The 26,371-nt window shown below is 42.6% G+C and overlaps 1 protein-coding gene across 2 annotated transcripts in view; it reads right to left on the bottom strand.

Annotated features, from left to right (window-relative positions):
* SND1 (staphylococcal nuclease and tudor domain containing 1) overlaps window positions 1-26,371 on the bottom strand; it is a 602,204-nt gene that overhangs the window by 111,011 nt on the left and 464,822 nt on the right. The gene's annotated exons all lie outside the window — the stretch shown is intronic.

Raw genomic sequence — 26,371 nt, 5'->3', positions numbered from 1 at the left:
CAAGAGCAATGGTGACTATCTCGTTGCACAAAAGGACCAAATTTGCATTTGAGGAAAAGTGTCATACCTAAGGAATGCAGTCCCGCCTCAACAAAAGAAAAATGGGCTCTTAGTCAGGTGAACCACAACTATGCGTCTATGCAAACAGTTTGAGAAAGGGAGGTCATTGGAGACAGATTTCCCAAGTACAGTCTTCTATACAACTGCACAGAGCTCCAGTCCCAACACATCCACTGAGGCGAATGTGACCAAACGCGCCCATCAGCAGCAGCCACTGCCCAATGTGCATGGCACTGTACACATACTAGCTTCCTTTGCTGTGTGCAGTGTTATTCAGGAGGCCGCTGACTATTACATCCTGTCACATGATGCTCATGGGCCATGTTCGGGATCTGGAGACAGTAAAATAGTGAGTGCAGCACATTTAGGAAATTAAGGGAAAAAGCAGCCAACCCTTATAAGCTGGGTTCACACATTATTTCATACTGATTTTTGGTCACAGAATACAATAACATTATTATTTTACAAGTTATCATGCAAACCCCCTATCTGACCTAAGCCATGCTTGTTTTTGTAAACTGTATTTTCCATAATAGAACAATTATGCAGCTTTCTCTCTGCAACTCTTTGTTCCATTCCTCTATTATTCATACCACAAAGTTATGAATATATTTCCAGCTGAAAGCTACCAGGGTCAAAAATGTGTAGGCCTACCCCTTTGGCAAACTAAATAGTGACCACCCAGTTGGCAATGTACAAATCATTTTCTCAGAGGAATAACAAAAAACAAAAAAATGGAACAGAGTGCTTGGAAAGGATGTGTGCAGAACTGTTATAGGGATACAAATATTTACTAGAACAGAGATGTAAGAAATGGTGACAGGTCCCGTTAATACATGAACCAGGGACAACAGGATGACCAGTGATATAGGGCCCTATAGTGCGTTGTAAAGCATGGGATGGCAGGGAGGTGGTGGAAAAACACAAGTGCAAGGGTAGCATGAATAATGAAAATCATTTCAAACAGTCCTGCTTCTGCAATCTATGGGGACAGTCTACTAGACCGCATCTCAAATTATTCCACATTTATCAGGGACACATGCCTAACAAGACGAATAGAAAAAAAAGTTCAAAAACAATCTTGACTTTGCAGCATAAAGATGCTGTTATCACACAGGGGCCAGCCTTTATCCTTCACAACAGCTCGACATGCTGGTAATGAGAGGTTCTGCTTTATTTACTGCATGAATACAAAGTGCGCTCCTGCTAATTAGGTTATAAATTGAAGACAATGACACCGTGTAAGGATGACATCAAATGGTGTCACGATACTCCTGGAACAATGGTGAACAATCAGTGCCAGGTGAAACCCTGGAGGAACGGAGAACAATGGCAATTACCGGCAGATGTAAACAACTGACACCCGGTCGGAGCAGGGCCGCTGTGACCACCAGTATATGCCATTATTTTGATAATTTCATTCCCCCGCATTATCCGCACAAGTTTCAATAAGAAACCTCAGTATTGAATCCTGCTCACAGGCCCACACACAGAGACAGCCTTTCCTGTATGAGTGTGAGCAGGGAGCGATGTCAATCACCGGGTAGGAGGTGGGTGAAGCAGGAAGCACAGGCATTCTCCGACACCACGCAGTACGTAAACAGCTCTGCATCGCCCACTCCATCCTACACTGCCCGCAGACAGATCTTCTAGATCTGATTTATATTAATTGTAAGAAGCCTAAGTATTCAGTTTATGGTATTCAACAGCCTCTAGGAGCAGTGGAAGAGCTGCCACTAGTACAGCGTCTTGGGTGACGCCCATCTGCCATGGTACCATTTCTTTTTCCGGTAATTTGGCTATTATCCTGCTTATTTGGCACTCCTCACTGTAGTTCTGATATTGGATATGTGGGGGGACAATTATAAAATGCATATAAAGTTTAACAATTACCTAAATTTATGAGGGTGTCTTAGAAGAGCCCGTAGGAAGCGAGCAGGGCAGAGTTTTGGCCCTAATGCAATTTCTGGCAAACTCACACTGCACAAAATAAATCAAGGTATGGCTGGAAACAAGTGTCGATAACAGCCTACCACTATAGTTTGTCTAAATGCCGGCCTGGACTTTTTACCCTACAGTAAATAGCTCATGAAAGTGCAAATAAATTGTAGGAGCTGTCACTTGTGCTAAATTCACCCCAGAGAGCTCCTGGCCTTCATATTTCAGCTAGGCTCCACATGTCCACTCTAGCTTACTTGTGACGGGATCATTAGCAACTCTGCAGGACTGTTACCAAGTCTTTGAGGTGGAGAAGAATACAAAATTGCCTAGAAATAATTTCAACATATTCTACAAACGTCACACAAATCAAAGGAATATAGAAAAATGAAAGCAAGTATTTCATCCCAGGAACTAGCATAAGAAGTATCATAAAGGGGCTATTCCAGACCATGCCCATGACGGACCTACCCTGGAGGAAACATAAGAGGATAAATGAAACGCTGTCATTTTCCGTATCAAAATGTTTTACAATTTATGTTCTGCACAAGTAACATGACAAATGACTCACTGGCCAGCACTGGAAGCCCTGAAACCTGTACAAAAATTTTCTCAAACACCCAACAAAACTGACATGGAGTATGACTGCAGAGCAATGCAGTGCCACACATACATGAGCAAACCTAAATCTGATACAAAGCTGCCAAACCTGGCAACCGTGGTGTTATAGGTAAAAAATGGAAACATGAAAATTCATATATCATTTCATTTAAAGGGAGTCTGTCAGCAGATTTACCCCTTTTTAACAGTTGCCATTATGCTGTAGCCGCAAAACAGATGATTAACACAGTACCTTTATACGCTTTGGTGGACTTTTAAATCTGCCAAAAACGAACTTTGATGAGGGCTCGCAAGTGCCCAGGGCGGAGTCCACCGTGTTGGAGCCCAGGCAGCTCTGCCTCTTCGGCTCTTATCCCCGCCCAGCCTCCTCCTCTGCTCGCCTATCTGTTGTCTCTCCCCCTCAGCGAGATCCCGCGCCGACGCGATGACTTCCTTGGTCGGGGCATGCGCATAAGCTACTGCGATGCCGTGTCAGCAATGGGCATTGCAGTGCGCATGCCCCGGCCAAGGAAGTTATCGCATCGGCGCGGGATCTCGCTGAGGGGGAGAGACAACAGATAGGCGAGCAGAGGAGGAGGCTGGGCGGGGATAAGAGCCGAAGAGGCAGAGCTGCCTGGGCTCCAACACGGTGGACTCCGCCCTGGGCACTTGCGAGCCCTCATCAAAGTTCGTTTTTAGCAGATTTAAAAGTCCACCAAAGCGTATAAAGGTACCGTGTTAATCGTCTGTTTTGCGGCTACAGCATAATGGCAACTGTTAAAAAGGGGTAAATCTGCTGACAGACTCCCTTTAATGGGGGTGTCCAAGTGTTTGATACTGATGAACTATCCTCAGGACAGGTCATCACCAATTCTGATCAGTGGGGGTCCAACTCCTGACACCCTATCAATCTGCTGTTTGAAGAGGCTTCAGCCTCCTTGCAGCTCACCAAGCACAGCATGATTCATTGTATAGTAGTTGTGCTTGGTGTAGCACTTAAAATGAGACTGAGTGGTGCCTCAGCCATGGAGCCAAAGTCACAGACCTAGGAAGAGGCCATGGTGCTCCCGCTGCCTCTAGAGATGATCAGCGAGAGTTCCGGAAGTTGGACCATCATGCGGAGGTCATCCGTATTAAACCCCTTTACTCACAATGTCCTACCCAGACACACATTTTAGTGGCAAAGTTCTTGCATTGAAAGTATACTTTTTCTTCTCCCTGTGTCTGCAGCTTTCGTAAGCTATAAAGACAGAAAGAATAGATGCAGAATTCCTAATGCATCAAAGAAAGGGGGGTTTCAAACTCTCTCCCCAATCACAAAAAAACAGGCACGCTACTATTTTATAGTTCTATACAACCACTAAGAATCTCCGGGGCACTTCCGTGCTCATACTGAGCCATAGTCCAACTTTTTCCTTTTGGATGCCACACAAAATCAAGAAAAAGCATTCAGCCTTGCTCCTCTAGATGTCGTTTTACAGAGATTCTCCCCATGAACCATTACAGTGAGAACATGGTAAAGCAGAGCAGGAAATGCAGGCACTTGAAAAACATAATACAACATGCAGAATATGAGTTATCATAAGAAGCAGGCACATTTTATGGAAGTCAATGAAGAATTATATGAAGCGGTGAGTTCAATGGCCCTTTATGACTAATGGGAAGATAAGTCCTGCATATTGAAGCCAAAGTTTTTTTTTTTTTTATTAAAGAGAAGACCGCTCTCCATACCACACAAGCAGACCATGAGGAAGTGACTTTTTACGTCTCGAGCAAGCTCTATTTATTCATTTGTGATTCCCTTGACAATTTGGCCAGCTTTTTAATTGCAGTTTCATGCGCTCAAGCAAAGATAAGTCCAAGCACAATCAGTTTCTGCAAAACTTTCAGCCTGACGGGGTAGATATAATACATGGAGTGCATACAGACATTACGCACTGCGTCATGATATGGCACATCTCACAGGAGCTGCCAGCTTCTTGTACCAGAACGTCCCTGGGTACCAATAACCTCTGCTTATTACAACCACCAGTAAACATGCCTCTGAACAAAAGAAACTAGTCCCCAATTGCACTGCCTATAAAAAGTAAAATTATCCAGAGCAAACATAGAACCTTTCTAACATTGGAAAGCATGACCAAGCTCTCTCTCTCACTATTAATTTGGATCATGCACAGCAATAAATTACAGTCTTGTCTATTAGCAAGCAAATACGAATTTACCAGATCCTTTTTGCAAAATGACACAAAACAGAAGCCAAAAGGTTGGGGTTCATGGAAACCTTTGTAGCACTCCATTCCCATTCATTCCCAATCTTTACATCCTTCACTGTCCAGAAGAGGTGCGTAGACTAGTACCCCAAGGCATGCTCAAATGAATGCATCAAGAATACTTTTTCCATCCCAAAGTCGTTAGGAAATGCCATGACCTGACGATTAGTGATCCTAACATCCAAGGGGATGTAGTGCTGATTCATTATTCTTATCCATCCAACTATGCATGTAGTACGCCCCATTCAGATGAATGGAGATGTGCCGCAGTTGTCATACACACGTTGAAGACCCCATGGTGCAGGGGGAACAGTGTCCAATCAACTCAGCACCCCCTTTTTCCTCAGAAACCCACTGACGATCAAGTGATAATGCATTCTAGCAATATGCCATCACTTAAGGAGATGGAATACCCCTTTCATATAAAGCCGAGAATAATTTGCACAGCAAGGCAATGATGAATCTGCCAACTGTTAAAGATTTAGCACATTGACTTCTCACACCAGTGTCATTTATGGTTGGTCTGTTCCATGAAAGTCAATCCTCAAGGTGACCATAAAACAGTGTTAGAATTACCTACCTACTGTGGTAAAGTGTATGGTAAAGTCCTGGAAAGGGTGTATATCCCACCCAGGTTCAACTGAGTGAGGTAAGTGAAATCCAGGAAGATGGCGCTGGCTTCAGCAAACATAGTTGCTGGAGCCATTTTTTGTTAATGTTCAAGGGCTGGATTTTTTTTGGACTGAGAAGGTAGGTTTGGTTCTGGGACCTCCCCAGTCCACCACCATTTCAGGGCATGTTTTTTCCTAGCCTGTGGTATCCCCAGGTGTAGTCCAGCTGGGATCGTTAGGTGGAAATAAAAGCACATCCCAGGCTGTCAGTCTGAGAAAGAAAGAGTTATGCCTGGAAAAAGCCTAGGAAGCTGGCTGCCTTGCTTGAAAGTGAAGCCTGATTCCCTGAGTGTGACCTGTGCTCAATAGGTGAGCTAGAATCAAATTTGTATTAAATAGAGCCCAGACGGGCAGGAGTTTATTTTGTTGGGATTATGTTTCGGTGATGATGGAACCTCACCTTACCCAGCGAGTTATAACTTCAACTGTAAATGCTGAAGTGCCAAAAAATCAAGCATCGTTTGGACTTTATTACTGTTGTCTGCGAAGGAATCAGTCATCGCTTTAGGGAGAAATCCCTTACACTACATAGTAGAAATATGGAGACTTTTCAAGAACCGAACAGTGGGCAAAAACATAAGATTGGTTAAGGATACAAAAAGGCACCACAACCCAAGTGGCAAACCTGTTCATACTCCAACACCGTGAAATACAAGCATGGTCTCTAGAAAGGCCACATTTATTCCACCTCTGTTCTTCCAAGTAGACTGGCAGTAGACTGGCATTACCCACCCCGACTCTCATCCTGGCTCTTTAGTGGTGTGACACTTCTGACTTCCATTAATAGTGCATGAAATGTACAGCATGAAACCGTTGGAAGGTTCTCTAATCCAGCAAGACACATCATATTAATAAATTAGCAAACGGAAATTGCTAAAGTGTTATCCTGTTATTGACTTTCGTATTCGATCAACGTTACTATAAAGCAATTAATAAAGCATTAAATTAACATACCCTTAGAAGAAAAAACACCTCAAGCTTGAATGTGTCATCACAGAGCTAAATGTCATTAAACAAAACAGTCGCTAGACTATCCAATAGCGAGAGGTTTTATGTTTTGTTAAAGGAATTAATGTATATAATAAGAAATGGTATTCCTTAAAATGAAATACTAAGTGGTGCCAAAGTAGAAATCTAGACTAGCGCGAACACAGGAGGAAGGAACTCACATGGTGGTGCTACATACGCTGACCAATATGGGTGCTACAAAACTATAGAGACTGCTTTATGCTACAAATAACCATTTAAGGTCAGTAAAAGGTTCAAGAGATTCTATACTGCGAATTCAACCTTACCCACTTACTACAATAAAAGTAATTAGAGAACGTACTGAAAAGATACAAAGATTCATGGGTTAAGGAGCACAGTAGCAACAGAAATACAGGAAGGCTTTGTTCACATTTCCGTCCCCACTTGAGGTCAGTGGAAAAATCCGTGTTTCATCCTTGAAGATGTTCATATAGGATCCACGTTTGGTCCATGTGTCATCCAAATTCCATGTACACTGCTCAGCTGAAAATTTATTTCCAGAGCATCTCCTACCAGTGGTCCATAAAACACTGACAGGACATGGATGCCATCAGCATTGTACACAATGTTAATAGCACTTAGTATTAGGTGGTGCCTGGTGGACGGCTTGTAAGGCCAAACAATCAAAATAGAAGATACTATGGAACTCACTGAAAGCTTGTGTCAGGTTTTTTTTCCCACAATCTCATGGAGGTCCAGATTACATATGATAATAGTATGCAGCTATGATAATATCACATTCTGCATATCATTAAATACTGTGGACCTCACTGGATTGTGGATAAAATAAACCTCATTTAATAACAAAAGCTTCCATTGAGTGCCATCTGTGTTTGCTATTGGTGGTTCTTCAATGGACATGATTGGTATGTATCAAGAATCAATTAGCGCATGGCTGAGTGATTTTTCTACTGATCCACAGTCAGTGGAAAACCACTGATGTGTGAACACACACATTAAAAGTCCATGGGTAAACGTGCTGTCCGTGGAAAATGCGGCTATTGCATGCCCGTGAAAAATGGAAATGTGAATGAGGCCTAAATGCAATTGATGCATTAATTCAATAACATTCTGTGGTCAATTTGCAGCAAAGCAACCTGGTAAAAGAATAAATGGGGAACAATATGGCTTGTATTCCAAACGGCAATTTATCAAGGATAGACAATTGAGGTGAGGCGGCTGCATATGACAACTTTCGGGTGCAGCTTTGAATACAGACATACCACTTTGTAGCTACACAAAGTTGTGGCCAAAAGTTTTGAGAATTACTTAAATATAAAAAAATTGGAAAAGTTGCTGCTTAAGTTTTTATAATGGCAATTTACATATACTCCAGAATGTTATGAAGAGTGATCAGATGAATTGCATAGTCCTTCTTTGCCATGAAAATTATCTTAATCCCAAAAAAACATTTCCACTGCATTTCATTGCTGTCATTAAAGGACCTGCTGAGATCATTTCAGTAATAGTCTTGTTAACTCAGGTGAGAATGTTGACGAGCACAAGGCTGGAGATCATTATGTCAGGCTGATTGGGTTAAAACGGCAATCTTGACCTGTTAAAAGGAGGGTGATGCTTGAAATCATTGTTCTTCCATTGTTAACCATGGTGACCTGCAAAGAAACGCGTGCAGCCATCATTACGTTGCATAAAAATGGCTTCACAGGCAAGGATATTGTGGCTACTAAGATTGCATCTCAATCAACAATTTATAGGATCATCAAGAACTTCAAGGAAAAGAGGTTCAATTCTTGATAAGAAGGCTTCAGGGCGTCCAAGAAAGTCCAGCAAGGGCCAGGATCGTCTCCTAAAGAGGATTCAGCTGCAGATTGGAGTGCCACCAGTGCAGAGCTTGCTCAGGAATGGCAGCAGGCAAGTGTGAGTGCATCTGCACACACAGTGAGGCGAAGACTTTTGGAAGATGGCCTGGTGTCAAGAAGGGCAGCAAAGAAGTCACTTCTCTCCAAAAAAACCATCAGGGACAGATTGATCTTCTGCAGAAAATATGGTGAATGGACTGCTGAGGACTGGGGCAAAGTCATAATCTCCAATGAAGCCTCTTTCCGATTGTTTGGGGCATCAGGAAAAAGGCTTGTCCGGAGAAAAGGTGAGCGCTACCATCAGTCCTGTGTCATGCCAACAGTAAAGCATCCTGAGACCATTCATGTGTGGGGTTGCTTCTCATCCAAGGGAGTGGGCTCACTCACAATTTTGCCCAAAAACACAGCCATGAATAAAGAATGGTACCAAAACACCCTCCAACAGCAACTTCTTCCAACAATCCAACAACAGTTTGGTGAAGAACAATGCATTTTCCAGCACGATGGAGCACCGTGCCATAAGGCAAAAGTGATAACTAAGTGGCTCGGGGACCAAAACGTTGACATTTTGGGTCCATGGCCTGGAAACTCCCCAGATCTTAATCCCATTGAGAACTTGTGGTCAATCCTCAAGAGGCGGGTGGACAAACAAAAACCCACTAATTCTGACAAACTCCAAGAAGTGATTATGAAAGAATGGGTTGCTATCAGTCAGGAATTGGCACAGAAGTTGATTGAGAGCATGCCCAGTCGAATTGCAGAGGTCCTGAAAAAGAAGGGCCAACACTGCAAATACTGACTCTTTGCATAAATGTCATGTAATTGTCGATAAAAGCCTTTGAAACGTATGAAGTGCGTGTAATTATATTTCACTACATCACAGAAACAACTGAAACAAAGATCTAAAAGCAGTTTAGCAGCAAACTTTGTGAAAACGAATACTTGTGTCATTCTCAAAACTTTTGGCCACGACTGTAGAATAACTGCTGTTCTGGGGAGATGAGTAGTAGCCATTATATGTTATGCTGGAAAAGTCAGCAAGATCAATTACTTCTACAAGTCATATCTTCGAGCTTTTCTGTATTGACTGTGCTTTAGCATGATGAAGGAAACCACCATTGATTTTCTTTGCGGCTTGCTCCATCAACCAACATGTTAAAAATGAAGTTATTTTCACTGTTTAGAACCACAAACCCCAAATGGACTGTGGGGACGGTACTTCAAAGGAAGTATCGGCATCGATGTAGTGCAAGGAACACTTGATCTGAAATCACTGCCCTCATGGGGATGAACACTTTCAAGATGAAAAGCTTAGGCTATTTGTTAATGCAACATTAGGCTAGGGGGTCCCATCAGTCTCCTAGACTTCATTAACTTTTGCACTGCCACAGAACAACTGGCAATGTCAGGAGTGACATTTTACATGATGCACTTTAGTGCATATAATGTATTTGTTACTTCAACAACCTGGATAATTTAGAAGGAACCTGTCACACAAGAATGCATTTAGCACGATATAGAGCAGGAGGAGTTGGGCAAATTGATATATAGTATTCTGGAAAAGGAGTCGACAAAACTTGTAATTTACTTTACTTCCCTGCTTGGGAGTCATGTGGGAGGTCCTAATAAGTGATTGACAGAAGTGCATATATATATATATATATATATATGTACACACACACACACACCAAGGTTGGTCACCACTTAGGACCATGCAAAAGACTCCTAAGCATAGAACAATCAAGTATGTAAATTATAATGTTACGGTGGCTCACCTTTTTAGACCTCTGGATCAAGGTGCACTGCCCTTGGAGCACCCAAAGCCAAATTAATGTCTAGAATATAAATAATCGCTTTGCCTGTCATCAAAGGCGTTTATATTCAAGTATGTAAATGAATAGCTTATTAATTAGACAAATTTACATATCAATCTGCTCAGCTCCTCCTGCTCTATGACATGCTGCTAGAAAGATTGCACTGCATTTTCATGGTAGCGATTTATTTTAAAGGTCCAAGTTATATTTATTGAGGACCTATCAGGATAGGTCATCAATATCAGATCGGCGGAGGTCCGACACCCGGCACCCCCGCCGAGCAGCTGTTTGAAGAGAAGGCGCTTGCCATGCCAGCGCTGCCTCCTCTTCACTGTTTACCTTCTAGCCATTGCATCTGCAGTGGTGAGCAGGTGTAATTACACCCAAGCCGTCTCATTTATTTCAAATGGTACGGATCGCTCCTATACACTTGTCAGTCCCCAGCTGATATTCATGACCTATCCTGAGGATAGGTCATCAATAAATATAACTTGGACAACCCCTTTAAAGGACTAATCACCAAAGATATAAACATATTATTCTTACACTATACCATGTATAGCTATAACATGTTCGGTCTCGTTAACGTTTCCTTGTCTGTTTGGCATTCGTGGAAAATCTGTCCGTGCGTCATCTGTGCGTCTTTTTTGCCCTCCATGGACACTGCCCAGCAGAAAATGTATTTCCAGGCCATCTCCTACCAATGGTTTGTGAAAAACCACCAACAGAACATATATGCCATCCGTGTTGTGTCAGGGGTGTTTTGCACACAAAAAGACTTGAAAGGGCGTGTTTGGTCCACATCACACATGTCTCTGTTTTTTCCATTGACCACCGATGTGTGAACAAACACATTAAAATCAATGGGTACATGTGCAGTCGGTGGAGAACACAGACCTTACACCACCCACAAACAGCTGGAGTCTATCTCAACCAATCATTGTGCCTGCATTCAGTCCTGTCATCTAACTATGGCTCAGATGAATGGGACAGTCACAACAATTTCTGCAACACAATTGCCACAAATGAACTTATCCTAATGACTGTCCATCAATCTTAAAAAGCTGAATAACCACTTTGACTTCAGAAAAACTTGAAAATGAAAATTCCAGGTGTACTGCTTCCTCAAATACTATCACCACGGTACTACACTAAACAATACACTGGTTATGTTGGCTTGTAGAAGCTATTATGCGTGTACGCAGGGGAAGTATGGAGCGGGTTCACTAGCCAAGACACTCCATATGCAATGGGTGTAAGCTATATAATACAGATGACACCCTGCAGCAATGACAGTCATCAGAAAGAAGTCCGATCCTGATCATTTCACCCCTCAAATGGTGCAGTCAATATTGACCGTGGCATCAGACAATAGAGGGATGAGGCGCCCTTTGTTCTCCAGTAGGATTCTGGCAGCAGTATCACAGGGTTCCAGTTTGTGCTACGGCAACCTAGGGCCTTGTAAAGGCTCCCAAAGTCTGCCACAACAAACTGTGCTCAATAGAAATCCAGATAAAATCTGACAGATTGCAATAATATACTACCACAGTTCATCGTATTAATGATCAATCAATCACATTGTTCAGGTCCCCTAAGAGACTAAAAATTTAAGTAAAAAAATATATAAAAATAATACTCAATGCAAATAACTTCCTTTCCCAATTTTACATATACAATTTTAAAAAAGTATATTTAAAATTGGCATTGCAGCATCTGAAAATGCTCAAACTACCAAATATAAATATACTTATCAAGTGCAGTGAGCAGCAAGGGGTAAAAAATTGGTGATGCACGGATTTTTGTCAACTAATCCAAACAAATAGAATAAAAAGTCGTATTCAACACAAAAAAAGACCGAAACAAAGTTAAGGGTGTTTGAATGGCAAACCAAATATATCTGAAATGTTCATTTTTTTTAATTAGTAAAAACACAAACTACATAAATTTAGTATCATAATACTGGAAGAATAAGGTGGTCATGCCATTTTAAGAGCATAGTGAATTTTACAAAACAAAAACCACAGGCAAATTAAATTTGTTCAATTACACTCCAAGAATTAAACAAGATATGGTAAATTAAAGGGTGCCACTAAAAATACAACTTTTTCAACAAACATAAAAAGGCTTACATTGCTATGTTAAAAGTAAAAATAAAAAAAGGAAAAAGCTATGGCTCATGCAGGAGGAGAAAAAACAAAAATACAAAGATGAAAATCAGCCTGTTCCCTACAGGGTTGCACAGAATGTAACACTAAAGGTATTGGGAAATGGTTGATTAGAACAGGAAATAAAAAAGGGCAGTGTTCCATATATGCAACAAAGATTTCCCTTACATTAGCAGAGAAGCTTTGCATATTATATTTGCTTAGAGAGAGCTATAATAGGCCATTTAAAATAAAGTGGTTTATTTAAAAGTCATGTATTCGCCGATGTAGAATCAAAATGACACATAAGACCACCAGCTATGCAATTTACTAAATGACGCCTATATTGTTACATGTTTTCCCTGTGTACTCGGCTCTTGTCATCTTCGCACTGTAATGGAGAACATCTCAGCTCTATTTAGCAGTGAAGAGGCTTAAAATAAAAGCTCACCGATGATTCATTTACTTCATAAAATCTGTCGCAGAAATGGCAAACAATTTAGAGGCAAAAATATTATGTGCGAATTACAACTGTGCCTGCTGCCTGTTCATGAGGCCCTTAAGTATTCATATTGAGGGGAGAGGTTTTATGGCCACGCATTTCCAGGAAGAAGGGAAAGTGATTTATGGTCACCAAAACATGGCTTCTGGCACAGAGGAATGAATGCATTCTTTAATACCGAAAATTGAAGATGGGAGCAGCACCACAAGGAATGTCAGACATAGTGTCGCAGGAGACTGGCAAGTGACTCACAGCCATAGATGCAACATTATAAGGACAGTCAGGAACTCACATACACAAGTTATAACTACACATGCATACTGCCCCAATCATTAAAAGTCAGATTTTATTATTCGCTTCCCCAAAACACCATCCGATAGGCAAATTTCAGTAGTACAATTACAAGATGTGTTACTATTAATGAAAGGAAGCAATAATTAAACACCCAGTGAACAGCCTTGATGGGAGACCCCGGGTTGGTTCCTAGTCCTAGTGCCACAGCTAGCTCCAATATACTGTATAGAACAATGTGGTCTTCACACTGATCGCAGCTAAACAGCAGTTTAAATCCATAAAACTACATTTAGCGGCATATTATACCAATCTGCATGCTGGCACACATGTGGTCACATTACCAACACAACATGACAGACCGCCCCGTTGCCACAAAATGCTATGCATTCTGAAAGCATAAATCACTGAAAAATAGGTGCACCACAATAATATGCGACTGGCCATACTGGCTAGACCCTCACCCTGATGTTAAAAACTGAGACTTTAGCAAATATCTTCCAGTCAGGAACATATCGGAGCCCGAGGTATCTCAGTGTGGCGTGGGTCCTACCGCTAAACTACCCATCGTGTGTGAACACAGTCTGATAGGTGCTAAGGACCGACTCACAGCCAAACACCTCCATATTAAGATCCCTAATACAATGGGAGGGAGGAGGAGGCTGCGAGCCCCACCTATAACAGGCCATGTGACACAGGCTACCAGGTGCACCAGAATGTCACCAATGACGAGCATTAGCACATTCAATACATGTAAAGAAAAATCACTGAATAAAGTGGCCTAAATGGGAGGAAATGCTCAACACCAAACACTGTGGCGTGTTTATAACCGGGGGAGCCATTCCTCCGCAAGTGATTCGTTGCCAACGGCAATTCCTAGAAAAATTTATACAATGGAGGATGCCGGCCGGCAGCAGACCACATGCACCACGATGGCATCCTACACAAGATGAAATAATGTGTGGATGAAAATATAAAAATACATAAAATCACTGAAATAAGGTGCACCACAATAATATGCGACTGACCATGCTGGCTAGACCAGGGATGGGCAAACTCTGCCCTCCAGCTGTTGCAAAACTACAAATCCCATCAATCTCAGTCTGCCTACAGCTATCAGCCTACAGCAGGGCATGATGGAATTTGTAGTTTTAAAACAGCTGGAGGGCCGAGTTGCCTATCCCTGGGCTAGACCCTCACACTGATGTTAAAAGCTGAGACTTTAGCCAGTGACTTAAAAAAATACATATTTTCATCCACACATTACTTCATCTTATGTAGGATGCCATCATGGTGCATGTGGTCCGCTGCAGACATCCTCCATTGTATGCATTTGTGCTGGGGATTGCAGTTTGCAATGGATCACAGGCGGAGGAATGGCTTCCCCGGTTATAAACACGCCACAGTGTTTGGTGTTGAGCATTTCCTCACATTTAGGCCACTTTATTCAAGTGATTTTTCTTTACATGTATTGAATGTGCTAATGCTCGTCATTGGTGACATTCTGGTGCACCTGGTAGCCTGTGTCACATGGCCTGTTATAGGTGGGGCTTGAAGCCTCCTCCTCCTCCCTCCCATTGTATTAGGGATCTTACTATGGAGGTGTTTGGCTGTGAGTCGGTCCTTAGCACCTATCAGACTGTGTTCACACATGATAGGTAGTTTAGCGGTAAGACTCACACCACAGATACAGTTGTGTTCAAAATTATTTAACCCCCAATGCTGTAAAGGGTTTTAGGGAATTTAGTGTACATTTGTAATTGTGTTCAGAATGAAATCTTACAAGGACTTTTTAAAGAACCAAATGCCGCTAAAATGACATCAATTGTTTTTGTAATACAGTATTAAATGTTTTTTTGTGATTTCTTCATTGACACAATTATTCAACCCCTTAAAGACTACCACTCTTAAGAACAGAGGTTCATTCAAGTGTTTTCGATCAGGTATTGAAAACACCTGTGGATGTCAAGGAGCAGCATAATAAGCACCAATTAGGCAGATTTAAAAGGACTGTGATACTCAGCTCCTTCTAGACATTTACTGGTGTGTTTACAAACATGGTGAAGTCAAGAGAATGGTCCAGGAAGACAAGAGAAGAGAATGGTCACAGGAAGGGCAATGGCTATAAGAAGATTGCAAAGATGTTAAACATACCAAGAGACACCATAGGAAGCATCATTTGCAAATTCAAGGCAAAGGGCACTGTTGAAACGCTACCTGGTCGTGGCAGAAAGAAGATGCTGACTTCGACTGCTGTGTGCTACCTGAAGCGCAAAGTGGAGAAAAGTCCCCGTGTGACTGCTGAGGACCTGAAAAAAGATTTGTCAGATGTGGGTACTGAAGTTTCAGCTCAGACAATAAGGCGCACACTGCGTAATGAAGGCCTCCATGCCAGAACTCCCAGGCGCACCCCCTTGCTGTCTCCAAAGAATAAGAAGAGTCGACTGCAGTATGCCAAAAGTCATGTGGATAAACCACAAAAGTTTTGGGATAGTGTTCTGTGGACTGCTGAAACAAAATTAGAAACTGTTTGGGCCCATGGATCAACGCTATGTTTGGAGGAGGAAGAACAAGGCCTACGAAGAAAAGAACACCTTGCCTACTGTGAAGCATGGCGGGGGGTCAATCATGCTTTGGGGCTGTTTTGCTTCTACAGGTACAGGGAAGTTTCAGCGTGTGCAAGGTACCATGAATTCTCTTCAGTACCAGGAGATATTGGATGAAAATGTGATGCAGTCCGTCACAAACCTGAGGCTTGGGAGACGTTGGACCTTTCAACAGGACAATGATCCCAAGCATACCTCCAAATCCACTAGAGCATGGTTGCAGATTAAAGGCTGGAACATTTTGAAGTGGCCATCGCAGTCACCAGACTTAAATCTGATTGAGAACCTCTGGTGGGACTTAAAGAAAGCAGTTGCAGCGCGCAAGCCTAAGAATGTGACTGAACTGGAGAATGGGCGAAGATATGGGCAAAGATACCCGTAGATCGCTGGAAGACACTTGTGTCAAGCTATGCTTCACATTTAAAAGCTGTTAGAACTGGAAAAGGATGTTGTACTAAGATTGAATGTCACTTGGGGGTTGAATAAACTGATAATTATGTGAGCACAGAAAAGAAATTTGTGGTTATTTCATTATAAATGTTATGTTATATTTGTCTGACTTACAAGTGCCTCTTTGATTTAATTGTAAACAAGATGACTGAAATGATCAAAGTCAATGTCAAACTGGCCAAAACACTCAATTTCAGTGGGGGTGGAATCATTTTGAACACAACTGTACCTTGACGGGGTGCAAACGGCTCCGATATGATCCTGACCAGAAGATATTGGCTAAATCTCAGCTTTAACATCAGCGTGAGGGTCTGGCCAGTACGGTCAGTCGCATATTATTGTGGTGCACCTTATTTCAGTGATTTAATGTATTTTTAGATTTTCACCCACACATTATTTCATCTTATGTAGGATGTTTGTGTGGTGCATGTGGTCCGCTGCCAGCATCCTACATCGTATGCATTTCTGTTAGCAACGGATCACTTGCGGAGGAATTGCTCCCCCGGTTATAAATATGCCACAGTGTTTGGTGTTGAGCATTTCCTCCCATTTCGCCCACTTTATTCATTGCAATCTGAAAGCACCATGCTACAAAGCAGGAGAAGCGGAGCGGGTTGATATATAAAACCTGTAACTTATACATTTAGGCCTAGTTCACACTTCAGTGTTTGGTCAGTGATTCCATCAGTGATTTGTGAGCCAAAACCAGAAGTGGAGCCTCCATAGACATTAGGTAGAAGGGAAAGATCTGCTCCTGTTCTATGTTTAGAGCTGCACCTGGTTTTGGCTCACAAATCACTGATGGAAATCACTGACCAAACACTGAAGTGTGAACGAGGCCTTAGATCTTTTCTTTTCCACCTCTTGTGAACAGTTATCAGTACCGGTAGTAGGGTTACCAGTGACTGACAGCTATCTTTGTATCGACACTTCTACACACCATGCCATCAATCACTGATAACACCTCCTCCCTGTACAGATAGCTCTTTACCGGAAGTGAAAAGAAAACAGGCATAAATATACAATGTAAAGGTTTTACTGAATCATATCACAAATCCTATACATCAATCAGCTCAGCTTCTCCTGCTCTATAACACGGGACTTTCAGATTGCATTTTGTGGTGATAAGTTCCCTTTAAGATAGTATGAGATCATTTTCTAACAAGAGGATGAAAGCAAGAAAGGGCAAATGCCTTTAGAGAAGCTACAATCTGACCCCCCAATTTAAAGGGTTTCTACCACTTCGTTTTCACATAATTAGCTTTCAGACACTAGCGATCCGCTAGTGTCTGCTTTGCCAAACAATCCTAATATAATAGCTTTTGGGGCAGCCGTTTCACTAAAAAAACAACTTCTATTGATATGCTAATGACCCTCTAGGTGCTATGGGGCGTCATTAGCACCTAGAGGATCGGTCTACCTTCACAAAATGTCGCCGCCCAGCGCGTCCCTCCAGCCCGCCCATCTCCTCCAGAATGCGATCAAGCGGACGAATTCTCGCGCATGCGCTGTGCGCGTCTGTATTCGGCGCATGAGCAGTGAATGTCCGACTGCTTCTGCACAGACATCTCCACTGCGCCTGTTCCTCGGAGCACTGACGTCATCGGCGCAGTGGAGATGTCTGAGCAGGGAAGCAGTCGGACATTCACTGCGCATGCGCCGAATACAGACGCGCACGGCGCATGCGCGGAGAATTGTCCGCTTGATCGCATTCTGGAGGAGATGGGCGGGCTGGAGGGACGCGCTGGGCGGCGACATTTTGTGAAGGTAGACCGATCCTCTAGGTGCTAATGACGCCCCCATAGCACCTAGAGGGTCATTAAGCATAGCAATATAAGTTCTTTTTTTAGCGATACGGCTGCCCCAAAAGCTATTATATTAGGATTGTTTGGCAGAGCAGACACTATCGGATCGCTAGTGTCTGAAACTAATTAGTGAAAACGAAGTGGTAGAAACCCTTTAATCTCTTACTACCACTTGCAAAGAAGGCATTTCTGATATAATAGTGAATAGTTACTTCATATAGTATTTTTTTTTTTTTAATACCCAACACCCAGCAGCACAAGACCTTGTCCATGCTGTATGAGGCACAATAAGACAGTGTTGGATTCAGATTCAGAACAGAGTGGTTTTGGCTTTCCGTTTTGTGAGATCCGTTCAGGGCTCTCACAAGTGGTCCAAAACGGATCAGTTTATATTCTAATGCATTCTGAATGGAAAAGGATCTGCTTAGAATGCATCAGTTCAGTCTCCATTCCGCTTTGGTGTCAGTCTCATGAAACTGACCCAAACTGATCCATTTTCACTGACACAATGTGGCACAATAGAAAACGGATCCGTCCTCCATTGACTTCAATGGTGTTCAAGACTGATCAGTCTTCGCTATGTTAAAGATACTACAAACGGATCAGTTCTGAACGGATGCAGACGGTTGTATTATCTGAACGGATCCATCCATGATGGATCCGCACAAAACGTGAGTGTGAATATAGCCTGAGGAACATGCAAGTGTGTTCCCCTCAAAAGATTCTGCTGGGTAGTGGTAATTCATGAGGTTTCATTTTAAAAGGGGTTGTCCCATGAAAATGATTCTACAGTTGTCAAACCAGCACCTGGATCTGAATACTTTTGTAATTACATGTAACTACCAATTTAGCACAGCCACTGAATTATTCAATAAAATGTAGCTGTATAGCGCCACCTGCTGTTTTTTTTTTTTACCTGCTCACTGAGAAGGCACACTGTCACTCCAAGGTTAGGTGTTAGAAGGTTGGAGAGGCTGTCTGCACGTGAAGTCATCTGACAGCCTCTTTCAATTTCACTTTGTTGTTGATGGTAATGACCACACCTCTAGTCAGGTGCAGCATAGTGGTCATTACTATTTAAGTTTGGCTACTCAATTCACTCCTTGCGGTGCATAGCTTCATTTGCAATTGGAAAAGCTGGTGTGTTGTCTCCTGTGGTGTTCTTACTCTTTCTTTTACTTCAGGAGTTAATTGTCTCATTCCTTTGTATTTATTTTGTGTTTCCCCTGCCTTCTGGTATCTGGTCTCAGTCAAGACCACTGTTCCTTCAGCTTAAAGAATGGGTCGTCTTTGGGCCCCATCACTACCTCAGGGCATTACAGGGTAATCAGGCTTTAGGTTCCAGTGAATGAATGGTCTACCACTTAGGTCCTTTCATCCAGTTAGCAGTCAGGACTAGGGTTAGGATTCATTAGGTGGTGACCCTTTTCCTCTCCCTAGATTCTAGGCCAGATACCTCCCTCCCCTCTTGTGTTTGGTGTGGTGTTTCCTCCCACACCTCATCGTGACACACATGCTTAGTTTCATCCTTCCACTGCCTCCTGAGCTGTGACAGGGAGAACATGGACACGCCCCCTGAGCTGTGATAGGGAGAGCATGGACACGCCTCCTGAGCTGAGATAGGGAGAACAAGGACACGCCCCTGAGCTGCAGCAGAAAAGACACTCCCTTGAGCTGTCAGCTCGATATAAATCTAGCAGAGCAATGAATGGGGAGATCTCTGATCGATGTGAGGTACAGGGCTGGTTCTAGCTTTGTTAGAAAGAGGTTGTCATGTACTATATGATGTCCTGATTTTCATTTTTTACGTTAGTAATGGGATATCCCTTTTAATATATGTGTTTCGATAAACTTACAGTTCGAAAACTCTTGGATTTTACAACACCATGTTTATGGAAGAGATTTTTTAGTGCCTTGCCTTAAGTCCAACTTCCTTTCCTATAAAGTGTTGATTTTGTCTTTTAAAGGACTATGGTTAAACTATGGACAACCACTACAACATCAAACTGCATGTACAAATATAATCTGTGTTGATAATGACAAAATCAGGCGGCAACCTGCAACTGTATAACCTGCAGTGCTCTGGCTCATGCACGCGACCGCGTGGTGGCCGTGCCCATATTGTGGGGCCACAAACAATATGCAATATGGAAGGTCGGTGCGGAACTGAGGCACGGAACCCCATGGAAGCACTCCGTAGGCATTTAATTGTGTAAAAATCTAGATGTAATAGTCTGTCTTCATTTCAATCTCCATTCTCCCGCTGCACTCCACTGTTTACACTTCCACGTTGTGGGCGTAGATGAGCTGCAGCCACAACACTTCCCATAGTGCTGTAAGATCAGAAAAAAATGCAAAACCCTACTACACCCTTCCCTGGGCAAAAAACGCTGCCCATTACACCCTCAATCATCCCTGTGCTGTCTTCTCCTAATTTTTCCTCCAACACAGCCGCAATATGACAAGTAGTGGACTCCGCCTACCCTGCTTGTTGATCAAGATCACATGAGTCTGATAGGAAAATTCATCTAGTGACTATGACAGAGGGCCTGGTCATGACATCAGTGGAAAGTACATGACCACTCTCCCAATCTCGAAAGCAAGATGGAAAAAAGTAATTGAAGTACATTAGTAAGTAGCAAGGCCTGACAGGGGAGACACTGCGAAAAATGTATACCTGGATCACCTTTTTACGGCCCAAAGAAACTAATGACCTGTAAGATGAGGGCTGATTCACAATTTCTGCTAGTCAAGTAGCCAGACCGTGTACTTCCTGGTTTGAATGATTTCCAGAGTTTAGTATTTTTCCATCGCTGAATTAATGCCCCACATTAAAGAGGTTCTGTAAATAAAAAGAAATGACTATATCTGGAGCCTTGAAAAGCAAGTAGTGTATTGATTTTTGTATAGATATATATAGAATAATCAGAGATGACGCATTGTGTGAAGTGATGCGCTAACCCATTTCTGTAACATGTTAAATCCTTTTTACAAGCCACCTATTTTTATTCATTTTATGGATTTATTTAATGTTCTTTCATAAAACTGACCACCTCCACCTCCATAAAGGTCTCCAAACAAATGTGGTTTCTTCAATTAGCTATGACTACTGACAGGAGAGCACAATGACAATATGCATTTCTCTGTAAAGAATAAGTACTTCAAGCGGCAGCAACTTTACTGCCTGCTGAGACAGAAAAGAAAGTTCTAAGTGGTAAGATGTGAGGGTATTTTCACATTAGCGGCAGGGGAGTCCAGCAGGCTGTTCCGGCGGGTGAACAGCCTTGTCTGATCCGTCCTGCCACTAGTTCACGTGTGCCCCCGGACTGCCGCTCTGTCCCCATAATGGAGGCGGGGGCAGAGCTCTGGCGGCCGCCGGACTAAAAGTACATATGCGCAGTACTTTTAGTCAAACTGCATCTCGCCGTGCGCTACCGTCGGAACTCCGCCCGCGCCCCCCATTATAGTCAATGGGGACAGAGCGGCAGTCCTGGTACACGTGAACTAGTGGCAGGACGGATCCGACAGGTGAACAGCCTGATGGATTCCCATGCCGCTAGCGTGGAACTAGCCTTGGTGGTAGACTACCCAGCAAAAGTACATTGTAACAAAACTTCACAGCATCTAAAATTGTTAGCTGAAATCAGACACAAAATGTAGCTCATATTAAAGGGCATCCTGGTTTTGGCAAATAAGGACGCACATCATAATGAGAAGTCTGAACGGCACCAGTTGTGGTTGTCCCACGAAAAAATATTCTACAGTTTTCAAACCAACACCTGGATATCAATACTTTTGCAATTGCTTGTAATTAAAAATTTAGCACGGTCAAAGAGTTATTCAATAAATGCATCTGTATGGCACCACCTACTGCCCCGACTTCTTTGATCTGGAGATGCTCAGATTCATTCCTTCTGCTGCCTCCAGTCCTATGATGGGGAGAGAGGGGCAGCAGAAAGGACACTCCCCTTGAGCTGCCAGATTGATATAAATCTAGCAGAGCAATGAATGGGGATCTCTGTATCCATGTGAGGTACAGGGCTGGCTCTAGCTTTGTTAGAAAGAGATTGTCATGTACTGTATGTTGTCCGATTTTCATTTTTTAAATTGGGACAACTCCTTTAGTCCAGTGTTTCCCAACCAGTGTGCCTCCAGCTGTTGCAAAACTACAACTCCCAGCATGCCCGCACAGCCAAAGGCTGTCCAGGTATGCTGGGAGTTGTAGTTTTGCAACAGCTGGAGGCACACTGGTTGGGAAACACTGCTTTAGTCGATGTGAACAGACTTATAGGCCATACATGGACATTGACTTATAGGATAGCTGCCATATAATCTGGTGGCATTAGAGGCAGGGCTTCAGAGATAATTTTCATCCCTTTCTTCCCAAACACTGTTAGTAAAAAGAAGAGGAGTAGGCAGCCAAGAAATCCCTGTTGCTTGTAACAAAGGTACACACATTTTCAAATATACAGTCTGCAGCAATTCCTCAGTTTCAAGAACTTTGCTTCCTGTCAAAATGCAGATCGGATGCAGACTGAGGCACGAGGACGAACTATATCCCACAAAATTAATTACCTCCTTGTCCCAATTTTTAAAGGAATGCCACTACATTGTTGAAGAATAATGGGAAGAATCATAAAGGAGAACCGTGGGAACAAACATATAGGTTCAACGTCAAATATCCACATTCGGTACAAAGTTGCCATGTGCAAGATAAAAGACTAGTAAAACAGTAAAAGAACGTCTTCATTGAAAACCACATCACACTTACAGCGTCTGTCTACTGCCACTCAAATGGTTAACTGGAAGATAGGGGAGCTCTAAATTATTCACAGGGTGCACTCAGATTAATAGAGATAACTGTTTGTAGACAGAAGTGACCTTTCCTAGCCCCCTAAATGAAAGAATCACATCTACTAGAAAGAAACCGTCAGGAAAACTTATTATCTCAAAAGATTTCTTTTCTCCTTTACTGAATAACCATGAATATATTTCCCTTAAGTTCTTTAGCATTTTTTTTTTTTTAATCATCAGGTTTAAATGTATATCTTTCGATTTGTGCTCAGTACCAACGTCAGATCAAGAAGGGGATTTAAAAAAACGGACATTTCCTAATTTAATGTGATGGACCTGGCACCATGCACCAAAATGCAAAACACCTTTTATAGAGAAGGAGAAGCCGAGCAAATTGATATATAGTTTTGTGGGAAAAGATTCAGTAAAACTTGTAATTTATAACATTTATGTATCAGTTTTTTCCGCCTCCTGTGAACAGCTATCAGTACAGGAGGAGATGTCTGAATGCACACAATGCCATCACTGATAACTCCTCCCTGGACCGATAGCCATCAATGTATGAATTACAGGTTTTATTGAATCCTTTCTCAAAAATATAGATCAATCTGCTCTGCATCTCCTGGTCTAGAATAGGGTGCTTTCAGATTGCATTACATTTCGTGATGACTGATCCCACACAAACATGCAGGATTGGTCCGGATCATGACACTTTGTGCATAGAATAAAGGTGGCCCACCCATACACATTTACATTATGTATATGGGGCCTTCCAGCTTTTCTCCGATAGTAGATATGAGAGGATAACAGGTTCAAGCAGATAGATTTCAACAAGCCTGATCCTTTATCAAGCTTTGGCCAGTCTCATGGGGATATCCCAAACAAGAATTACTATGCAATGAATAGGAATTTCAAATTAAGTATTACTGCATAGGTACCGTATTTTTTCGCCCTATAAGACTCACTTAGATTTTAGAGGAGTACAATAAAGAAAAAAATTTTTCATTAGACCTCAGCTCAGACCCCCAATCAGACCTCAGATCAAAGCTCCATACCTCCAGCCATATATAAGGCCCCAGCACACAGCCATATATCAGGCCCCAAGTCTCTGAGCAAAAAAAAAAAAAACCTCTCCTGCTCCAGACACCGCTCCTCACCTCAAGCCCATCTTCTTGCCGCGGCTGTGCTGTGACCCGATGCGCACAGCATGAGGTCACAGAACACCCTCACGCAGTGCACAGCCACAGCACAGCCGACGGCAGAGGACCAGGAAGCGGTAAGTACAGAGCCTGGGGAATGCTGTATTCACAACTTCCTGGTCCTCCGGTACTAATGCGCGCTTCCATAATAGAAGCACTCATTAATATTCGCCCCATAAAACGCAGTGGCATCCCCCCCCCCCCACTTTGGGGGAAGAAAGTGCGTCTTATGGGGCAAAAAATACAGTACATTAAAAAACCATTGTTCACTTTTTTTATTTATGTTACATTTTCTTTTGTGGTAGTGCCCCCTGCCGTTTATCCTTCTGGTACACCTTTGCCTGCATTCAGTGCTGGACTAATGATCTCAGTTGCTTTCCTGCTGCCTTTCTCTTCCGAGTACAGGTGAAGACATCTCAGTGAATCAATTGAAGCAGCACCATCCATTTATCTCTAGTTCTATATTAAATCTCTCTAGACAGTGGAGAAGGAAATTGCGAGGGCATTCCATGCCACATGTATTTCTGGGGCTATATGTGAGGCACTTTTCTATGCAGGGGAGAAAGGGGTTAACAAGAACTAACTGCAGTGCATCTTGGGAGATGTGATGAGCTCTGAGGAAAGAATGTCCTCCAGATGAGTAAAAGTTTTAAATTTAGGGGATAACCCCTGTAACACAGTGGCTTGGGCAGTTGATGTTTCCGTCACATTAGAGGTATGAACAAATCAGCATAGGTCCAAACTCATTTGCAGATAAAACCACTGTTTGCAAAAATACACAGACGTCAACTAAAACATACGACTTATGGTTAGGCTCTTCTAAGACAGGCAATAGGATGGAGTCTGTATGCAGTTTTTCTTCAAACCCATTCACTTGAGTCATGTGAGAAAATTACAGTGGGATTGTGAAAAAACCCATTCAATAGAGAATGGGCAAGCATTCAGTCCGTGAGCTGTCCATTCTAAATTTGGACAGCACCCCAATGGAAATATTGGGAGCAATTTATCATGAGGCTACCATCTTAAGTTAGTTTTGCTAGAGACTGGGTTGGTGGCTTAATGCCACATTTATCAAATGTCTCATGTTTGAGAAATTTGTCTTAAAGAGGTTCTGCAGTTTGCTTAAACTGATGATCTATCCTCTGGATACATCATCAGCATTTGATCGGCGGGGGTCCAACACCTGGGACCCCTGATGAGCTGTTTCAGAAGGCAGCGGCGCTCCAGCAGCGCCGCGGCCTTCTCACTGTTTACCGCAGGCCCAGTGACGTCACGACTAGTATCAATGGCCTGGGCGCGGCTAAGCTCTGTTCACTTGAATAGAGCTTAGCCCCTCCTAGAGCGCTGCTGCCTTCTCAACAGCTGAGGATAGATCATCAGTTTAAACATAGAAACATAGAATGTGTCAGCAGATAAGAACCATTTGGCCCATCTAGTCTGCCCAATATACTGACAAACTGCAGAACCCCTTTAACCTTAAACCTAACACTTTTTCTAGAAAAGCTACTCCAGTTTTCCTACTCCACCCTCTTACTGGACTGAGTGCAAATATTTTAAACTCCTTAACACAGCTAACCAGACCCACTTAGCCACCCATATTTAAAAACTGTAGGGATGTAAAAATGCAAAAAGCTGCAGAAATTTTGCACAAACAAGTCTAAAACATTGAAAAAGCCCAATTTTGTGACTTTTTGAAGGCAGTATTCTGGACTGAAGGCATGGTAAATAAGGGCCATTGTCTTCCTGAAATGGACTCAAGACCATATCCTGATACTGTTTTTGCCCACTTCCCACACAGTGGTCACCACTTGTGTCAGTACATAAAATGGGGCCATACACTTTAGATAAAAGTTGATAAATGAACACTTGTTCAACAAATGACCATCTAGTGTATTATCATTTCGCAGACACAGCCACACATTACAGTCTATACTGACTGTTACAGTCCATCGGTTTTCCAAGACTAATATACTGGTGATCTATCCTCTGGATAGGTCATCAGTATCTGTTAGGCGGAGATCTAAGGCTACTTTCAAACTTGCGGCAGGGTGATCCGGCAAGCAGTTCCGTCACCGGAACTGCCTGCCTGATCCGGCAAAACATATGCCAGCTGATGGCTTTAGTGAGACTGATCAGGATCCTGATCAGTCTTAAAAATGCCTGATCAGTCAGAAAAATGCATTCAAATGCCGGATCCGTCTTTGCGGTGTCATCCGGCAAAACGGATGCGGCAAATATTTTTTCAACTTTTTTTCGTTCTACGCATGCGCAGACCGGAAGGGCTGATCCGGCATTCCGGTATTTTGAATGCCGGATCCGGCACTAATACATTCCTATGGAAAAAAAATGCCGGATCCGGTATTCAGGCAAGTCTCAGT

This window comes from Bufo gargarizans, chromosome 2 (assembly GCF_014858855.1).
Source record: "Bufo gargarizans isolate SCDJY-AF-19 chromosome 2, ASM1485885v1, whole genome shotgun sequence".
Lineage (NCBI taxonomy): Eukaryota > Metazoa > Chordata > Amphibia > Anura > Bufonidae > Bufo > Bufo gargarizans.
This window is presented reverse-complemented; position numbering and strand designations above follow the sequence as displayed.